The sequence below is a fragment of the Falco rusticolus genome, chromosome 4, assembly GCF_015220075.1.
Source record: "Falco rusticolus isolate bFalRus1 chromosome 4, bFalRus1.pri, whole genome shotgun sequence".
Classification (NCBI taxonomy): Eukaryota; Metazoa; Chordata; class Aves; order Falconiformes; family Falconidae; genus Falco; species Falco rusticolus.
This window is the reverse complement of record NC_051190.1, coordinates 3,492,963-3,510,306: the sequence shown is the minus strand read 5'-3', so window position 1 is coordinate 3,510,306 and position 17,344 is coordinate 3,492,963. Positions and strand designations below refer to the sequence as shown.

The 17,344-nt window shown below is 38.4% G+C and overlaps 1 protein-coding gene across 2 annotated transcripts in view; it reads right to left on the bottom strand.

Moving 5' to 3' along the window:
• PPARG (peroxisome proliferator activated receptor gamma) overlaps positions 1 to 15,887 on the bottom strand; it is a 60,699-nt gene extending 44,812 nt beyond the window's left edge. Inside the window, exon 1 of one of the 2 annotated variants that reach the window (XM_037386615.1) lies at positions 15,778 to 15,887. The gene's annotated coding sequence lies outside the window, so the exon portion shown is untranslated. Of the gene's footprint in view, positions 1 to 15,744 lie in introns of both variants that reach the window. The other variant, XM_037386614.1, reaches the window with a different exon arrangement.
• Between the last annotated feature and the right edge of the window lie 1,457 nt (positions 15,888 to 17,344).

Here is a 17,344-nt window from a genome sequence, read left to right as displayed (position 1 = left end):
AAAGGTATTTCCCTGAATCTACACCCCCCCCCACCCCCCCCCCCAGCGTCATTTGAGATTAAGCTTTGGGGAATTTTAAGGCCTATGGACTCCTTGCATTCAGAGAATCAGGGGTAGCACTGGTGTGAGATAATGGCTTGTTGCTGGAACACATTCATACTCCTTTGGGTGAGCAATTACTACCTATACAGCACTCTCTTTCTTCACGATACAGATCTTGTCTCACAAATTCACACACTTCAGCATTTCTATGCTTATTAGATTAGCATAATTTTTCCTGGGATCTCCTGAAGCTGATCTAAAAGCAGGAGGCTGAAAAGTCAGTTCTCAAAACTTTCCTATGTGGCAGGTATTCAAAAAGGCTAATAAGAATATCTCAAGTTATATCTCGGTGGTCAGTGCAAGAGGTTCCTCTAGAGCCTGATTCGGAACAGTTAAAGTAGTTTCTTGCTCTAAATTATTCTCCAGAGGAGAGATCTCTCTCTGTAATATAGGCTGATTACCAACAGTGTTTAAATACTTATATAAAGTAAATACTTTTTAATAGTTTAAGACAGGCATAGTCAACATTTTTCAGCCCTTATCTCTCTATGTCAATGAAGCCCAGAGAGAGACAGTTAAATAATTAGAAGCTGAACAACATTGTTTATATTTGAAAACTTTCAGATGGTCAAGATTGCAAAAACTAACAGCTTTTCATCAGTTTTTATTCAGGAGAAAATAATTTTCCTCACTAAAAGTAAAATCAGTCGGTCAATAAAGAGATCACGAAAAAGAATTCAATATTTTGATTTTTGTATATTGTGGGTAAAAGCTTTACAAAGGTATTAAACTTTTGCTATGCAAACAACATTTTTGCTCAACTACAGATACCAAAAGAAGAAAATGAACTGATAATGAAATGAAATAAATTATTTTTTAACTTTTCCAAGTAGTCTGCTGACTTAGTACTTTGGGTTGGCATTGTGCATATAATGTTCTTATAATGATGCCACATTATAACATAAAGTATATATGTTATACAGTATAATATAAATTCATCCTAGTCATATTTGAATGTCATAGTAATGATGTATCTGACAAAACCATACAAAGATTCAACTGATACCTAAAACTTCAGCTAACTTTATGAATTTCATCAGTCTGCAATTCTTCTCATAGGAGTGATGCATATTGCCTGATGTAATTTGGCCATGCAAACAAAATGTAGTCCTTTAAATTTTCCTGCAACATCTGTTAAGAGGGGGTGCCCCCATTGATTAAATTTGCATTTCCAGAAACAGCCCTTCCTCTTTCCATGACTGACAAGAGATATGGGCTTATTACTCTAACAAGCAAGTAGAAGACAGCCTTAAAACCAATTTAGATTATAGCAGACTGTAGGAGTTAATTTGCAATTGATCTGAGGCTAATCTCTCTTGGGTAAGTACAAAGTAATTATCTACATCACCAGTTAAAGACCTCTGTGAAACATATGTATCTAACAAAGGAGTAAACAAATCCAGACTGATATGATTTACTACATATTGTTGTAGAGTGCACTGATGTCACATATTTGTGACTTTTCAGCAAACAAATCTAGGAATGTGCTAATAATAGAGAAGGAAAAAATTACAAGCTGAATACTACAAATGTACAGGAAGAAATCTGTTGGCTAGCATCATTTCTACCCGAAGAGTGTATCAGCAGGCATGTTTGAAAAGTGATTCAACAGAAACCATGTATCTTTTTCTACTCTGGTGACATGGACTCTCAATGCAGATTCATTAGTGTAAGCACTAAAAGTTTATTTACAGAGGGCAGGACCTGAACATTTCATGTGAACACATTCAGAGCATGATAAAGAGCTTTGTCTCCTATTAGTAATTTAAATAATTGTGATTTGGTACTCCCAACACACCTATAATTGAATTCCTCAGTCATAAAATCACTGGTGCCAAACAAGTTCTGATATCTTTTATCAAGCCTCTTTTTTCTTGTCATTTGTTAACATATTTCTTATGGAGCTTTTCTTCTTTTTATAGATACATTTGCTTTAGTTATAAATTAACCCTGGAATTTACTCTCCCAGAGGCCACAAACTGCTTTTCTATTCTCTTGAAAAAGTTTCAGGCTATATGAATTTATGATTTGGAACAATTTCGAATAACAGTTGGTGGTTCAAATAGAAAGGAAGGAAAATTTTGAAAGATTAACAAAGCCATTAAGAATTAACTGAAAACGTTCAGTGGCTTTTCTGTGCCTTCTGCTCTGGAAGCCGCCATTAATTCACCGAAAGAGAACGTATTTGCCTGTGGGATTTCTGGTGCTTCCGGTTCCTTGTAGTAATATTAACTGAGATACAGCCTCATTCTGAAAGGTCCATATTCCATATTTTGACAGCTCCTAAAGATGGCCAGTACATCCCAAAGGTATGCAGAATACTTTAAAAATTTCAACTCAAGTGCAATTTGAACCATGTTATAAAAACATCAAGATTTGTTTAAAAGATTCAAGTAATGACCATTACAAGACTTTTTATTTGATAAATGTAAGCCTAAAGAAACAGGGCTTATAATATTTGCTGTTTCCTATTGTGTGTCTTTTGTGGGTGTCTTTCTCTTCACGCCCAATAGCTTTGGAAAACTTTGGCTTGTTTTAGCTAGAACTGACTACAACATAGAGGAGGTGTAACACCATAAACCTAAATTGTTGTTAGTGTCACCACTGAAAGAACAAGTTTGAGCTCACCCTGTAGTAGGTATCAGAAAACGCAAATGAAAAATTCCTAGAAGATATTTCCATAAGAGACTAACTTGATTGGTTCCACTGTTCAAAGAAGAGTTTGTATAAGGACAGAATAATATTTTGTAACAGCCAGGATAATATACACACTATTTATTTATCCTTCTGTGCTACTTTCAGTATCATTACAAAACACTGAAGTTTGAAAAATGTGATTTGATTTGACATACTAAATATCCATTTTTTAATGCTTTAACTCCTGTTTTAGCTAAGATTTTCCAAGGTGGAACGATTTGGGGAAAAAAAAAAAAAAAAGCAGCCTTCATGATTCAGAAAACAGGAAATGATCTTACAGAACTTTGCATTTCAGGATTATTCTTCCTGATCCAGTTTAGACTGGCTGTGGTCACGCTGCTGCGTGCACCACGTGTAACAAGGTGCTGACTTAATCCAGTGTGGGGTGGGTTAAAAATGACACTGTTTGTTTTTTAAAATTACTTTAAAAATTACTCTTTAATTAAGAATATCAAAAAGGATTGGAGATCCCAGAGGTATTTTACCTATATAAATAATTTGTAGGCCGTGCTTTCCTCCATCTCCAGTTTCCTATATTCAATACAATGTCCTTCTTGCAAAGGTAAGCAGAACTTCCTTCCCTACATGCTGTTTCTGAGATTTCCAGTCAGTTATTTGAAGGTAAAATTTTCATCTTACATTGTGCTTTGGGTCTCTGATTTTCATATTTCTATTACCAAGTTAGTGCCTCATCCTCTGGAAAAATGTGTTAACTTAGTCTGTATTTCTTCTTAAATGCTTCATCTGTTTAAGTACCTGTAGAAGGTTCTTGCTTTATCTTTGTTGTCTTAACAAAACATGGCATTTTCTGCTCCTTTAATTGAATCAATAGCAATACAGGATTTTTAACAGTCAAAATATTTATCAACTTTCACAACAAAAATGAGGTTTAAAATAATGGCCACATTGTCAAATATTTTAGCTCTCAAATCTTCAAGGCTTACAATACATATTTATCTGTTTAGATTTTACAATTCTATGCTTTCTATTTAATTAAAAATTTTAAAATCCATGACTTATTTGTTGACACTAGTTGTGGAAAATCAGTCTGATTTGGTCCTATTATTCATTTGTAATCTCATTCAAATCAAGATGATGAGCGTAAAGGTCAGATTGCATGGACTACCTTGAAGGATCAGAACCATAAAGTTCTACACAAGTATAACCATCTACTCTCACACCTTGTGTACACATTTCATAACTTTGTTTGCACTGTGTACTTTCACTTGAGCCAAAAGGAATTTTCAGAGCAAACAAGTTGTAATGTATTCTGTAAAGGTGAGTTACAATGTTAGCTGTCTATAGTTCTTGGACCAGACAGTAGGACAGTAACAATTTCAAAATATTTTTCATATTGTTCAGAGTGATGACTATGTCATATACAAGTATTTTACTAACATCTGCTCAGGACAGATGTATAAATAGAGAATTTTGCCATCATGCAACACAAGTATGGTAACAACTTGATCCTTCACCAGGAGTTAGAAAAACATTTTAAGAGTATTTTTAAAGATTTTGAGCTTTATGTTATATGTTTTTTAATTTATGTATTTGACAGCCAAATGAACAGACAATATAAAATGACATACACAAATTTTTCTTTTGATACAATGCCAACAATCTACAGTCTCTACTTTGCCAGACATACAGCTTCTATTTCTTTCTTGTGTGCTTTCAAACTTACAAAGATCTCCCAGTTATAAGTGATTAATTTTTTAGAGCTAAAAATCTACAAACAGAACATTAAGCACAGCTCCTCTTGGAAGAAACTTAGAAGGAAATTACAACAAATCTGAGAGGCATTTAAGCTAATTCAGTTTCAGCTATACTAACAGACTAAAGAGTACCAGGACTCTCACTCTGGCCATACTTGTTTGACTCACATAATCAAACTCTCTTTGTTGTCAAAACTGGGTGGCAATACTTACATGGCCTGTGGCAAATGGTCCATGGCCCATGCTAACTCCCAAAGTATTTCTGGAAAGCGCTTGAATGGCTGTTAGTTGGCTGAGCTAAAAATGGACCATGGACAATTCTGTGAATGTAACAATTTAACAATCCAGTTCTAAGCCTGTGCCCGAGACACAGCCCTTTTTAATTTACTAGCCTTTGAGTTCAACTAGACTTCTCTGAGACTAGGGAATATAATTGCTTTGGGATTTTGTTTTGTTTTTCCTCAAATCCACCAAATTACTTAATTGTGTATTAGCTTTTTTTCCTAAACATGATCCCACTTTCTGCCTGCAGGCTGACAACAAATGTAGTAGGTACCCTTAGCTTTCAGGAAGGGGGAGCATGCAATTCTGAAGGTGTTCACCATCAGCGTGAATGTGAATAAGACTCTAGAACTCTCATGAATCTCACCAAAGATGCATTTCCTTTGGTACAACTTTTTATTGAGAACTAATACAAATTGTACTGAACTGTTTTTCCCAAATGTGCACTTGATTTCAGTGAAATAATACGTCTGTGCAAAAAGAAACTGTAGAGATAGAAAACTAAGATATAAGTTATATTCTTGATACTCAGACAGACAGCAAAATTATAAAATTCCCTGTAACTGACATCTAAAAGAGGCATTTATCTACCTATCTTCATGTCACATAAAAATAGAAGAAATATTTTGCTACTTCAAAAGTCCACAATATAAAAAGAGCAATACTGGAAACTGCTTACTATTGATCTCATCTTCTGCTCTGAGAATGGGTAACAACATATTGGATACAGTCAGCACCTCAAAATCACCCCTGGCTTCTAGAAGCTAAAATAATCCACGTGCCCTGTGGCTGTGGTTGTAGAAGAAAACTTGACTATTCTTCAGCTGGATACAGCAAAGGTCATAAGGAAACCTGTTATGAATAATGGCTCATAGAAGATGAAGGGAGGAAAATCCTATGGAGTCTGTCAGTACCTCTTCCCAATGCAATGCTTATCTCTGCAGTAGCTTTTCCGATTTTTTTCTCTGATTTAATTTCATAAATCATTATTCAGGAGACGCTTTCCTTGAGGAGCCATACAGCAGTTTATTTGACATATTGGAATCAGAAAAAAAGTGTTATTTAGTATTTAACCTACACTGTTTTTATTTAATTTCCATAGTCATAGCTAAATGAGCACGCTATCACTCTTACCATTTTGAACTCCAAAGAACTCTTCTCCCACAGAGTAACTGCCAGGTATAATTACTATATTCATTAGCCCTTCCTGGAGTAATTGTCAGGAAAGTGGCAACCATACCTGCATCAATTTCTTCTTCCTCTTTGCTTTTTTTCTGCTTTCCTTTCAGGAAAATTAGAGTTTATCTCCACTTTGTCTTCCTCACACTGGGTCTCTCACCTTAGTCGCCTCAGTCCTCTTCCCCAAATCTACATTTTAAAGGTAAAAGTAAAGGGAGGAGGAAAGGGAGGGGTGGTCCTACCATCCCTCACTGTTTTCATGTCTACTGATTTGTTGTGGGTTTGTTTTTTAATTTAAATCCATTCATTCTGACATTATATAGAGATTCATAGTACAGTTATTTCATCAGTGACAGCAAAACAGTTACCCTCCTGTCTAAGGGTCATACTTTAGCAGAAATTTAAAATTGCCACATGCTGTATAACATTGTGCTGTGCCTTCCTGTTAGTGGATGGGGGAGGAGACAGGAATCTGTTGCACAGCCTGCGTCAGAGAATGTAGTCACACTACAGTATATCAAACTGAGAGTATGTACAAGTTATTGTTATTCTAAACTTACCTCAGACTTCAGCAATATTCACTGCCTGTTCTCCTGTCCTTAGTGACAGGAAAGCTGTCACTTGTTGTTAGCATATCAGACAGTTCCTGTTCTCAAAGGAGTAATAAATAAGGCTAGATTTAAAAAACAGAGCAAACTTGGGCAGAAAAAGAACAATGAGTAGGAATGCCAAAATGCAGTGAAAGACCGTGTTATGGCATCGTCAGCATATCTTAAACCAAGAAAAGCTGAAAAATCTCATAAGAGACCAGAGAGAAGAATTCAAAATCAAAAAGGTTCCAACAATAAACTTTACTCTTCGGGAAAGAAATTCAAACATCTGTATTTTTAAAGAATTTCCCTGTTTTTTAATACCTTATTTGGCAATCATAAAAAGGGCTAAATAAATAAAGAAAAACCAACAGTCTTAGCCAGTCTTCCTACTGTCTGCCTTCAAAATTTCCTTTAATTATTTAATTATTTTCTTTTCCTGATACTCTTCATGGACAGCTTTTTCACTTTTCCCCAACTCTCTTCTCTGCTGGGCCTCTGAAGTCCCACACTGCCCTTAGATCCCTGTCTTAATCCATGACTGCAGTTAATCTAGTCATACTGGACACCAGTAGCCTCTATTAAGATTAAAGATACTCCAGCTATTTCACAATATTTTTAAGCCAGAGCCTATCTTAAAATGGCACATTACTCCATCGATTCTACATAAATTTGTTTTATGGACATTTTTGCTTGTAAAGGAGAAGAACACTGTTGATAAAGTTTTGATCTTTTAAAAACAGAATTGATAAAATATACAGAAAGCAGTTTTCTGGGTTTTCATTTGATCTCTCACATACTTAAAATTGGCACCCTGGTGACCCAAAAAAAGAATGGAAAGAAATGCGCATGACTTCCACATCCTCAGTATTACATCATGAAGGATGAAACAGCATATTGGGTACGGCTCACAGGGCCTCTGTACTGTATGTAACTTTTTTGTTGCATAAAAATATGCCTTTCTTAACAAAACAGTGACTCATTAAAAATTTGACAGATACCGTATTCCAACATACGGAACAATGAAAACAATGATAGACCATTAGACAAAAACTCATTTCATAATGGGATCACTTACCATGAACTCTGACATTAGCATGCTAAGTGTTTTTTTAATATAAATTAAAACATGAAGGTAAGTTTGTGGGAAAAAATATTTTTAATATTCTATTTTTAGGTTAAGATTTTCATTGCCAAAAATTTTCATGAAGACATGTCTACAAGAAAATGTCTTTGTGGGAGGAAAATTGGGTTCTTGATTACTGAAGGGTTTTCCAGTACTCCTTCAAGAAGTACTTCAAGTACTTCTGTCAAGAATTCCTGCCTATGCCAACTGTGCTGTAATAACTATTACTTAATAAATTAGTGATCCTGGTCTAAGAAAATAATTCCTCAAATGTCATTACCTATGTCAGAAAGTAACATGCAAACCCAAGTAAAACCTAAACCAGTGCTATAATTGCAAGTGTATATTTTATACAAGGTATTGGATTACTGGAAAAAAACCCAAACTAAACAAGATAATGTGAACATAATATCCGCTGCACCCAATTTAACTGGGTAAAGTTAGCCAGCCTGATCACGAGGCAGACCCAAAGAACAAGTCTTTGGGCAGTGCCCAAAGGAAACTGTGTAAGGAAACCTCTTGGGTCTCTTATTCATCATGCCATAATGTTCTTCCCTGTATCGCAAAAACAATTAACCAGTTCAAGACAATTGGCAAGCTCACATCATAGCTAATACTCCAAGAAGCTTTCAAAACAGAACAAGATCAATTGGCAAGCTGATCATGGAAACCAAGTATGGAATTTGCTTGCAATAGCATTTCTTCAGTGTGAACATCCAAATAATTAAAAAAAAAAAAAAAAAGCAGCAAGCTAGGAACTAGTAATTAGGTTTCCATAGGTTTTTTGGAAATTATTTTGCATTGTTTTGATAATGAAAACCACTTTAAAATAATTGTTAAAAACCTGAAACCTTCAAAGTAGTTTTTCAGTCTTTGCTTATTTCCTATTTTAAGTTCAGGACCTGCCATAATAAACTTTTGCAATACTAATTTTGAAACGTATTCTCTAGTTGACTATAACAACTCATACTTAGCTGAGATCTTTACTTCAGGCCAATTTAGCAATTCCGCCAATAGGTCTACTGTAAATTAAAAAAAAAAAAAATAGAAAAAAGAAAAATCCAGTAAAAATAAACCTTTTTAATGGTGCTTGTTTCATTCAGAGAACTGACTTAATGTGAAATCCTTTTGTTCTAAATAAAGCTTAAATTTTCATCTTGTTTATCATCTCAAAACATCTCCAGCAACAGCTGGAAGTTCTGAAAGTGAAAGCATATTTGCAGAACTTTTGCTTCCACACACTTAAATCATGTTCTAAGCAAAAATGAAAAATATCTACATCTTTACATGAGTGTCTTGCAATATGCAGTCATTTGTCAAACTCTTTTGATGTTGACAATTACTATGGGATATTTAAAATAATAAATAAAATACTAGTCTGCTTTTCTTAAAATTTCTAATAATTTTAAAAATCAAATACACTAACATGCCTTCATGTACAAAGAAGGCATCTCAGACATGCAGTTTAAATGCAAATCATGGCATCCAGGAGTGATGACAGAAGAAATACAGTAAAATCCTTACAGAACTTTAGTGACTCAATGAAGTAAGTCTATCCACCATCACTGGTTAACTTTAGCAGAATCGGAAGAATAGCTACATCACTAGGTCAGCACAAGAACTGACATACTACAAGCTAGAAAGCAAATAGATAAAATCATTTTCCTCATCCTAGAGGGAATGAGAACCTCAGCCTGTGGCCTCTTCAAAATTTCTCACAGTTCCATTACATATGGTCCTGAATATGGTTAGAGAATACACAATATTCTGTGTAAATCAAGCAACCTTTTGCCCTCACATACTTCTGTGCTTCCTCATCTATAGATTTCTCTGGGTGTAACTGAAAATAATAATTTGGCTTTTTTTTCTTTTTTTTTTTTTTTATATTAAGAATGTAAGGATTCTTAATGTTAAGATAGGTAAGGTAGGATTAAAAATTGGTTTAGGAACATACCACATAATAACATGCCTCTACTAAGCTTAAAATCTGAGATTCAGAACAAAATTTTGCAGCTGAAATACTACTGTAGGGAAAAGTGAAAAAGTGAACAGTAACTCCAAGTAAAGCATATTCAAGACGAAAGGATCAGCTCTTCAGTTTTATTTCCTGTAGACATAAAAAGTCAGTACCTAAACCTATCACGAGGAAATATGTACATTATGAAAGGCAGTAAATAGAAGTGGCCACATTTTTCCACAAGCCCCCATATTAGATAGCACCACAAAGCACCAAGTCTAGGTAGTAAAACCTGTTTTTCTGACCACCCCTACTAGAAGATCTTGGTGCGAGTGTTAAAGCCTGTAATTAACATTTTTCTTTTCATAGTTCCTTTTTTTGGTGTAACAGAGTGACTGTTTTGGTAGTCTGACACATGTTTCAAACCACCATGGTTGGGAACTTATTTCACAGCAATATTAAAATATTTCCCTAGCATAAATATTGAAAGTGTACATAATTCTATTCATATACAGGCAACAACCTAAGTTCAAAATCTCTCAAAGTTCCAAATTGCTGCTACACAACCGTGAATAGTTACAGCAGTTACACAACTTTCCTGTTCAATAAATCAAAACAAACACACAAATACTATGGACATATAATGCAATATTATAACATAAAATATTATTTTATGCAATGCAGCATAATCACATATTGTGTAAAAGGTTTTCAGATAATTATCATCTTGTCTTAAAGTCATTTGCTTAAACTCAGTGGAAAAACACAAGATACAATAAAAAAGCTTCCATCACTCTCACCTATTCCATGGGGGCTAAAAGTGTTTGTATGAAAATAACATATTTAGAATTGTATACATGCAGATAAGTTAGAGGAATCGTAGCTGGAGTCTCCTATTAAAAGGTATAGGATTCTGGCAAAAGGGAATCTAAAATATGTCACAATCAGATTTGTGATAACAAGGAAAGACAAGAGTCCCCATGGAGCTCATGAAATTCCAATAACCCGTAAACCAGTATGAAGTATAATATTTTCCTCCCATAATAGCTGTTATAAGAGCAAAGCTAGCACTCACATCTGATTTGAAGGTCTAGAATAAAGGGATACCAACTGCAATGCCTGTATCAAAATGTTAGTATTTCATTTAGAGATAAAACACATTAAGAAATTGAACGCATAAATTCCAGAACAAAAGGCAGAAAATACACTACTCCTGTTACACTGGCATTTCTTATATAATGGAAAGAAAAATATGTAGGACTTTTGCTATAATATATATTCATGGTTATTCAATTTCAGGCATTTTAGTCTTACTGAGCAAACAGCGATTTATTGAGAGTCGGACCCTAAATATTCAGTATACCCAAACCACAGACTGGCTTCAGGAGTAATTGCACAGAAGCAAGCCGACAAAATTTCTAACGCTGCATGTAGATTGCAGACCTGACCCTACTGAAACAGCAGAACTGCCACTAACCTGCATGAAGCTGGGATATATTTTTTAGATTCTATGCATCTTCCAATAAACCAACATCACCTTTTTTTGATACTGTGGAAAGTTCTGTATATTTCTCTCTTGGGATATAATCCAAGATTTATTATGCTGTGTTATCAGATGTTATAGATAGCCTTTCAACATTACTGAGATAAGTAAGATGTCATTCTATCACACAGGGCTAATACATTACCTACACACACATATCCCCTACAAGTATGTACATAACCATACACGCATGTTCATCTTGGCAGTCGTCAAGCATACTTGTGCCTGAACATACATTCACAAAGCTACATAAGCTTTGGTTTTTTTTAATTGCTAATTATCAACTAGTAGAGTAGACTTTGGGATTCATAGACTTGAATCCATAGACTTTGTCCTGAATGTGCAGACTGCATGGCATGGAGGTGATCTGCTTAGTCATGAGGGAAGGGGGTGGCTTATGCAAGTCCACAAAGCATCATCTGCTAGTTGATTCCAGAAATTTACTACCTGGCTTTTGAGGTAGGTACTTGTCTTCCCCTTTCTGAGCAGAGTATTTTTTCTATTTAGAGTGAAATCTACTGAAACTGCAAAGTAAAAACAGCTGTATTTAGAGAATAGTGTGCTGCTTAGAAGCTGAGGGGTTTTTTTGGTTTGGGTTTTTTTTTCTCCTGTAAATTTGGGGATTTGTTATCACACATAACTAATTTTTTTTGTGTTTGTCATGACACAAATGAAAATCTATTACTGTTGTAAGAATCTATTACTGTTGTAAACATAAATCAACACACTGAAATCATAAATTACGGTTTTTACATCAATCTCTCTACTACCTTATGCTCCATTATAAATCTGTAACTATTTGCATTCTTATATCATAGACCATACAGTATTAAGGATAGGGACAATCTTGATTAAATTTGAGTAACAAGAGGTCCCAATCTTGACTAGGCTGCTAGGTAGTAATGCAACACAGGTAATTAAAAATATCTATGTAGTTCATGTATCATGAATTTTAATTGGAGAATGATGTAATTGTTCAGTTCAATTCTATGGAGTGGTTTAGGAGAGGACAAACAGGCCAAATAATATAATGGAGAGTGTGGGTGGAGTGGGAGAAAAATGTGAACCTCATCAAATTGACTTAAGTTCTGTGAAAGTTTTCAGATATGAAGACTGTAGAGTAGACCTTGGTTGGGGTTTTTTTGGGTTTTTTTGTTGGTTTTTCTTTTGGTCTAAATTAGATTAATAAAAGCCTGTGAAAGTTTTAGTTGTTTTAGTTGCATATCTGCCTAGTGGTGTAACAAGAGGTGACAACTTTGTAGCAACAGTCAAAGGGGAAGTCCATGCTGCAGTAGAAGACCTGATGCTGAAGTAGAAACTTAGTCTTTCCTATGGTTGCCAATGTAATTTTGCCTTCATATCTACTTACACCCGCAAGATCTGCCAAGTATCCCAAGGCTCACTCACCACAGGTGCTAGTACTAGGGTGACAATTTGCTTAGCACCTGCAGTTTCTATGTATTTTGTCACTGGAACCTGAAAGAAAGTATGACTGAAAAAAGACAATATCCTTCATTAAAAAAAAAAAAAAAAAAAAAAAGCAAAAAAAAAAGCAGGGGGTCAGGGGGAACAGACCAAAGAAATGTAAGAGGTTTATCCTTTACTGTAGGAATCAATTTGCATCTTGTATCTGAATTCTTATGAGTTTCTCATTTTTCATTCTTCCTTGGAAATGCCTCCACAGGGGGGAAAAAAAAAAAAAAAAAAAGAGGGTGGTGAGGGGGAGATTTTTTCCAAACTTCTCTGTAACCGTTAAATGAAATCCTTAAGAACTGACCTGTTAATGGGAAACCCCAACTTCTGTTTGTGGCATGGGTAGGTAGGACTAGAGTATATCAATGTTCTCTTGCTTTGGATTATTTCTAACTTTTTCTTGTGTTAGTTTGCAAAAAGTTAACCCGAAGAATAAATCCCTGCTGTTAAAGAAAATATACATCATTATGGCAATACAGCATGGAATAATTAGCACTCATCATCTAATATCATGCTAAATTCAATAAGTCTGTCAGCGACTAAAAAATGAAACTAGTAGCAATAACTAATGGGAAGTATTATATCCATGACTTCAAAAGAACCTAGCATGTAGAATTTATAATTGTATTTTAATTTCTCTTGAGCAACTGCAGTGGAAACTGTTTTACTGTATGCCAGAGGAAGATACAGGAATAATCATTGTGAAAAAAGCTAGTAAAAGAAACTCAAATTATGAATATCAAATATGCAAAACTAGCAATTCACGATTAGGCTACAAAAAAATGGCTAGTAAATATATTTAACACCGTTCTGAGCAGATTATATGTAAAAAAAACCACAAACCAAAAAAACCCAAAGGATAACCTCTACAATCAAGATGAAAAATATAACTAAGTATACTTTCCATTATTTAGTCCAGCTTCATACAAGACAGACGTTTTGTTCTACTTCTAAACTTTTCCTTCTTTTCCCAATATAACTTTTTGAAAAATTAATTTTATTAGTCATTGCTATAAGTGGAAAATTATACTGGCAGTAATTGAAGCTGGGCCTAAATTTATTTTATTGACTTAGAAATGCACTTATGGTTATTTAGAAAAGTTCACAGAAGAGACAGATTTAGAAGCAGTGTTGATAGTGGGTGTTTTAATCAGTATCATAAGGAAGGTCAAAGGGCATAGCTTCAGTATTTTTCAACTAGATTCTGGTATTTAGCCACCTTCATTTTGTGGTGATTATTTTATGGAATATAAATTTTTATCAGAAGAGAAAGAATTATTTGTATATTCTGTATCGTAATGGAAGCTTTATTGAATGCTGATGTTTAATAAATGGTATTATCCAGGAATTTGACATTGAGGCATTTTAAAGAAATACATACTATCTTAAGGATGTGTACAGATATATAATCACTGAACCACTAACAGTTAATGAGATGTTTTGCAAAACTGATGCCTGAGAACCTTCACATTCAAAAGCTGCCTGCGTAAAAATACCATTAAACTATATTTCTGATAGGTTATCATTCAAAGTCCATGCCAACTATTTTTTCAACTCTCTTTGACAAGCCCACACTTATGTTGTACCACACGCCTTAACACCCTGCTAAGAGTGATTTCCTATAATCTCGTAATTAAATCTCTAAGTAATTTTTGCAGCATTTTTTTTTGTGACAGCCAAGAATAATGATGTTAAACACATGACTTCATGCACCAAATTCTGATATTAACAGGAGCACAACATACAAAACTTCTTTTCAAAGGAGAGCACTGAGTATCAGATGTCATAGCTACTTGGTGTACACTGGGAATTTTTAGTTAACTAGTAACAAATCATAGTAACCTTTTAAAAGGTAAATTACTGATTAAATTATGGTCTAATTGGTACCAGAAAAAAATTCTTTTGGTTGTTTCAAATGCTCGTTTTTAGATGGAACATTACAATGACGTTTCACAGCAAAAACTTGTTCAGATATGGGGCAGCAGGTCACAAGTACAAGGCTAGCCCACAACTCTACTGGTCTTTCTGATTTACAGGATTTTACTGATTTTACCGTAAAGTTTCCACTACCTGAAGAAATGGGTAATTTCCTGAGCTTTCCATCAGAATAAATACCAGTCTTACATCACCGATATTAATAAATGCATCACTGTTAAGTCAGCATTGTATTGTCGTGTGTACGCAGTGCCACAAAGTTACAACACACAGGAACTTGCACTCTCCAGTTGTAGAATACCCTGGAGAGAAATGACACCGGGGAGATTACAAAAGGCTCCTGCAAACCTGAGGCATGCCACCAAGACATAACATATTTCAACATAGTATCTCAGTTGCTGAAGGCTCAGAAAGGCTCCCCGACTTTCTTGCGGTTGAGAAAAAAAAAAAAAAAAAAAAAAAAGTCTGTTCATTCATTGAGCGCGTTAGCCAGGTGAGCAGCGACACTTCCCCGCCCGCTCCTGACGGTAGGAAGGGGCACCCCGCCGCCGAGCCCGGGCGGCCGCTGGGCACATCTCCCCCCGCTGCAGGGGGACACCCCCCGCGGGCGGCCGCTCTCCTCAGCACCCTCCTCTCCGGGCGTGAGTCCCGGCTGCCCGGCCCGCCTCCCGGCCGCTGCCCGAGTACAGCACCATGGACACAGCGCCCACGCTCCCCCCGCCAGCGCGCCGGGGCTGAGCCGCTGCCGGGGCGGCCGCGCACCTGGAGCCCCGGCCCGGGGGTCCCCCCGCCGCCGCGCCCCTCCCGCCCCGCCGCGCCGCGCCTCCCCGCCCGCCGCCGAGCGGCCGCGGCCCCTCTCCCCGCCCACACAGCCCCCGCGGGCACCGGCAGCCCGGCTCCCCTCAGGGCCGTGCCCCGCGCTGCCCGGGCTCCCCGCTTCGCCCCTCGGCTCCCTCCAGCCCCGCCTCCCCGAGCATCCCCGGCCTCCTCCCGCCGCGGCCCGGGGCTCTGCCCTCTCCCCAGCCCGGGGCGTCGCTCCCGCCCGCGCCCCGTCAGCCCCGCCGGCCCCGCTCCCCGCAGCGGCGCCCGCACGGCCGCGCCTCCCCCGCCCGCGGCTCTCCCCGCGCCTCCGCCGGTCCCCTCACCTCGGGGGAAGGTCCCCCGCAGCCCGCACTGACCTGGCGCTGTCAAGTCTCAGCGGGAGAAACTGTTCCCTTCTAGTGGGATAAACTCCCCCGCTCGGCCCGTCCTACCGCCCAGGCGCCGCCTCCCCCGGCCGGGCACCGCCTCCCCGCCGGCCCACACGCCGGGGCTGAGGGGCGAGCGGGCGCGGGGCGCGGGGCTCGCGCCGCGGCGGGCGGAGGGGCGGGGCGGGGCGGGGTGGGGGCGTCGCGGCGGCCCCGGCGCTGAGGTGCGGGGCTCGGCGGGGGCACAGCCGGCCGCGGCGCGGGAGCGGGGCGCTGAGGGGCCGGCGCCGGGCCGCCTGCTTGGCCCCGGAGACCCCGTCCGGCCACCCCAGCCCGCTCCCCCCCGGCCCGTGCCCGTGCCCGTGCCCGTGGTGCCCGTGCCCGCTGGGTGCGATCGCAAGCGCGTACCTGCGGGCAGGCCGCGGGCCCGGAGCGGGGCTGGAATTTGATCCCTGCGCGCTGCGCACTCCCGCGGCGGCCAGCGCCGCTCCCCCGCTGCTAACCGCTTTCTCTTTGCATTCCCGCTCTCCAGCTCACCCCTCTGCGCCGCGGGTAGCTGGTCGCCTCACCTCCGTTTGCATCCTGCTGTGACAGGGGTAAAGGCTTTTCTGAAAAGATTCTTAGCAGTTAACGGAGGTAAATGAAATTCTTTTTTCCCCTCACTGATCTTAGCTACGGATTCTCTCTCCCCCACCCCCACCCCCCCCCACCCCCCAAGGAATGCGGAGAGGAACGGTATAGGCTGTGCTCGGTAAGTCTCAAGAGAGAGCAAGTTCAAACAAGCATGTCACCTCCTTCTGCTTCACCCTCCGATTCTTTTAAGAATAAGTTAGGTGTAAAAAAAAAAAAAAAGTTGTAAGATCAACAGGCTTTGGAGAGTCATCTTGTAAGTCAAGATGCCCCAGGACACAACAGTTTACCTTTAAAATCTCTGGATCTCTTGGACATCATTAGAAAATTCAGAAGATCCCGAATTTGCCTCATGATGGGTTTTTAGTCATCAAGCATTTTGACAGAAAGCTTACATCTGCTTTTGTACTTGTATACTGAGGCAATTTATAGATTAGAGTTGAATACGTCAAAATACCTGGTCTACTTATAGACACCAACATCGCCTACAGCTTTTTTTATGAGCCCAATCTTCCTGTCTGTAGAGGCTTGAAGCCTTGTGTTAATCTTTATGAGAATTATCTGTCTGTTTGTATAGGCTCGAAGTGTTACTTATGCCTTGACATATCAAGGAATTTACTTTTCCCTCCATCTGAATGTTTTAGCCCTAGAAATGTGGAAATCTTTTCTTTATAAGGTGGAGCGGTTTTTGGGGATTTTTTTTTTTTGTTTTCTTCTTCTGTTTTTTTGTTTGTTTTAGTGTTTGGGTTGTGTGTCCCCCCCCACCCCACCCCATGCTGCAATAATATCTATTCAGCAATACTCAGAATTAGGAGCCAGGTACTGAAAACAAGTAAAACAAAACCTCAGAATTAACTCAAGGTGCCATGCATGAATAAACAGGCAAATATGCGTGAAATAATCTAACAATTACCGAGACTTAAATACC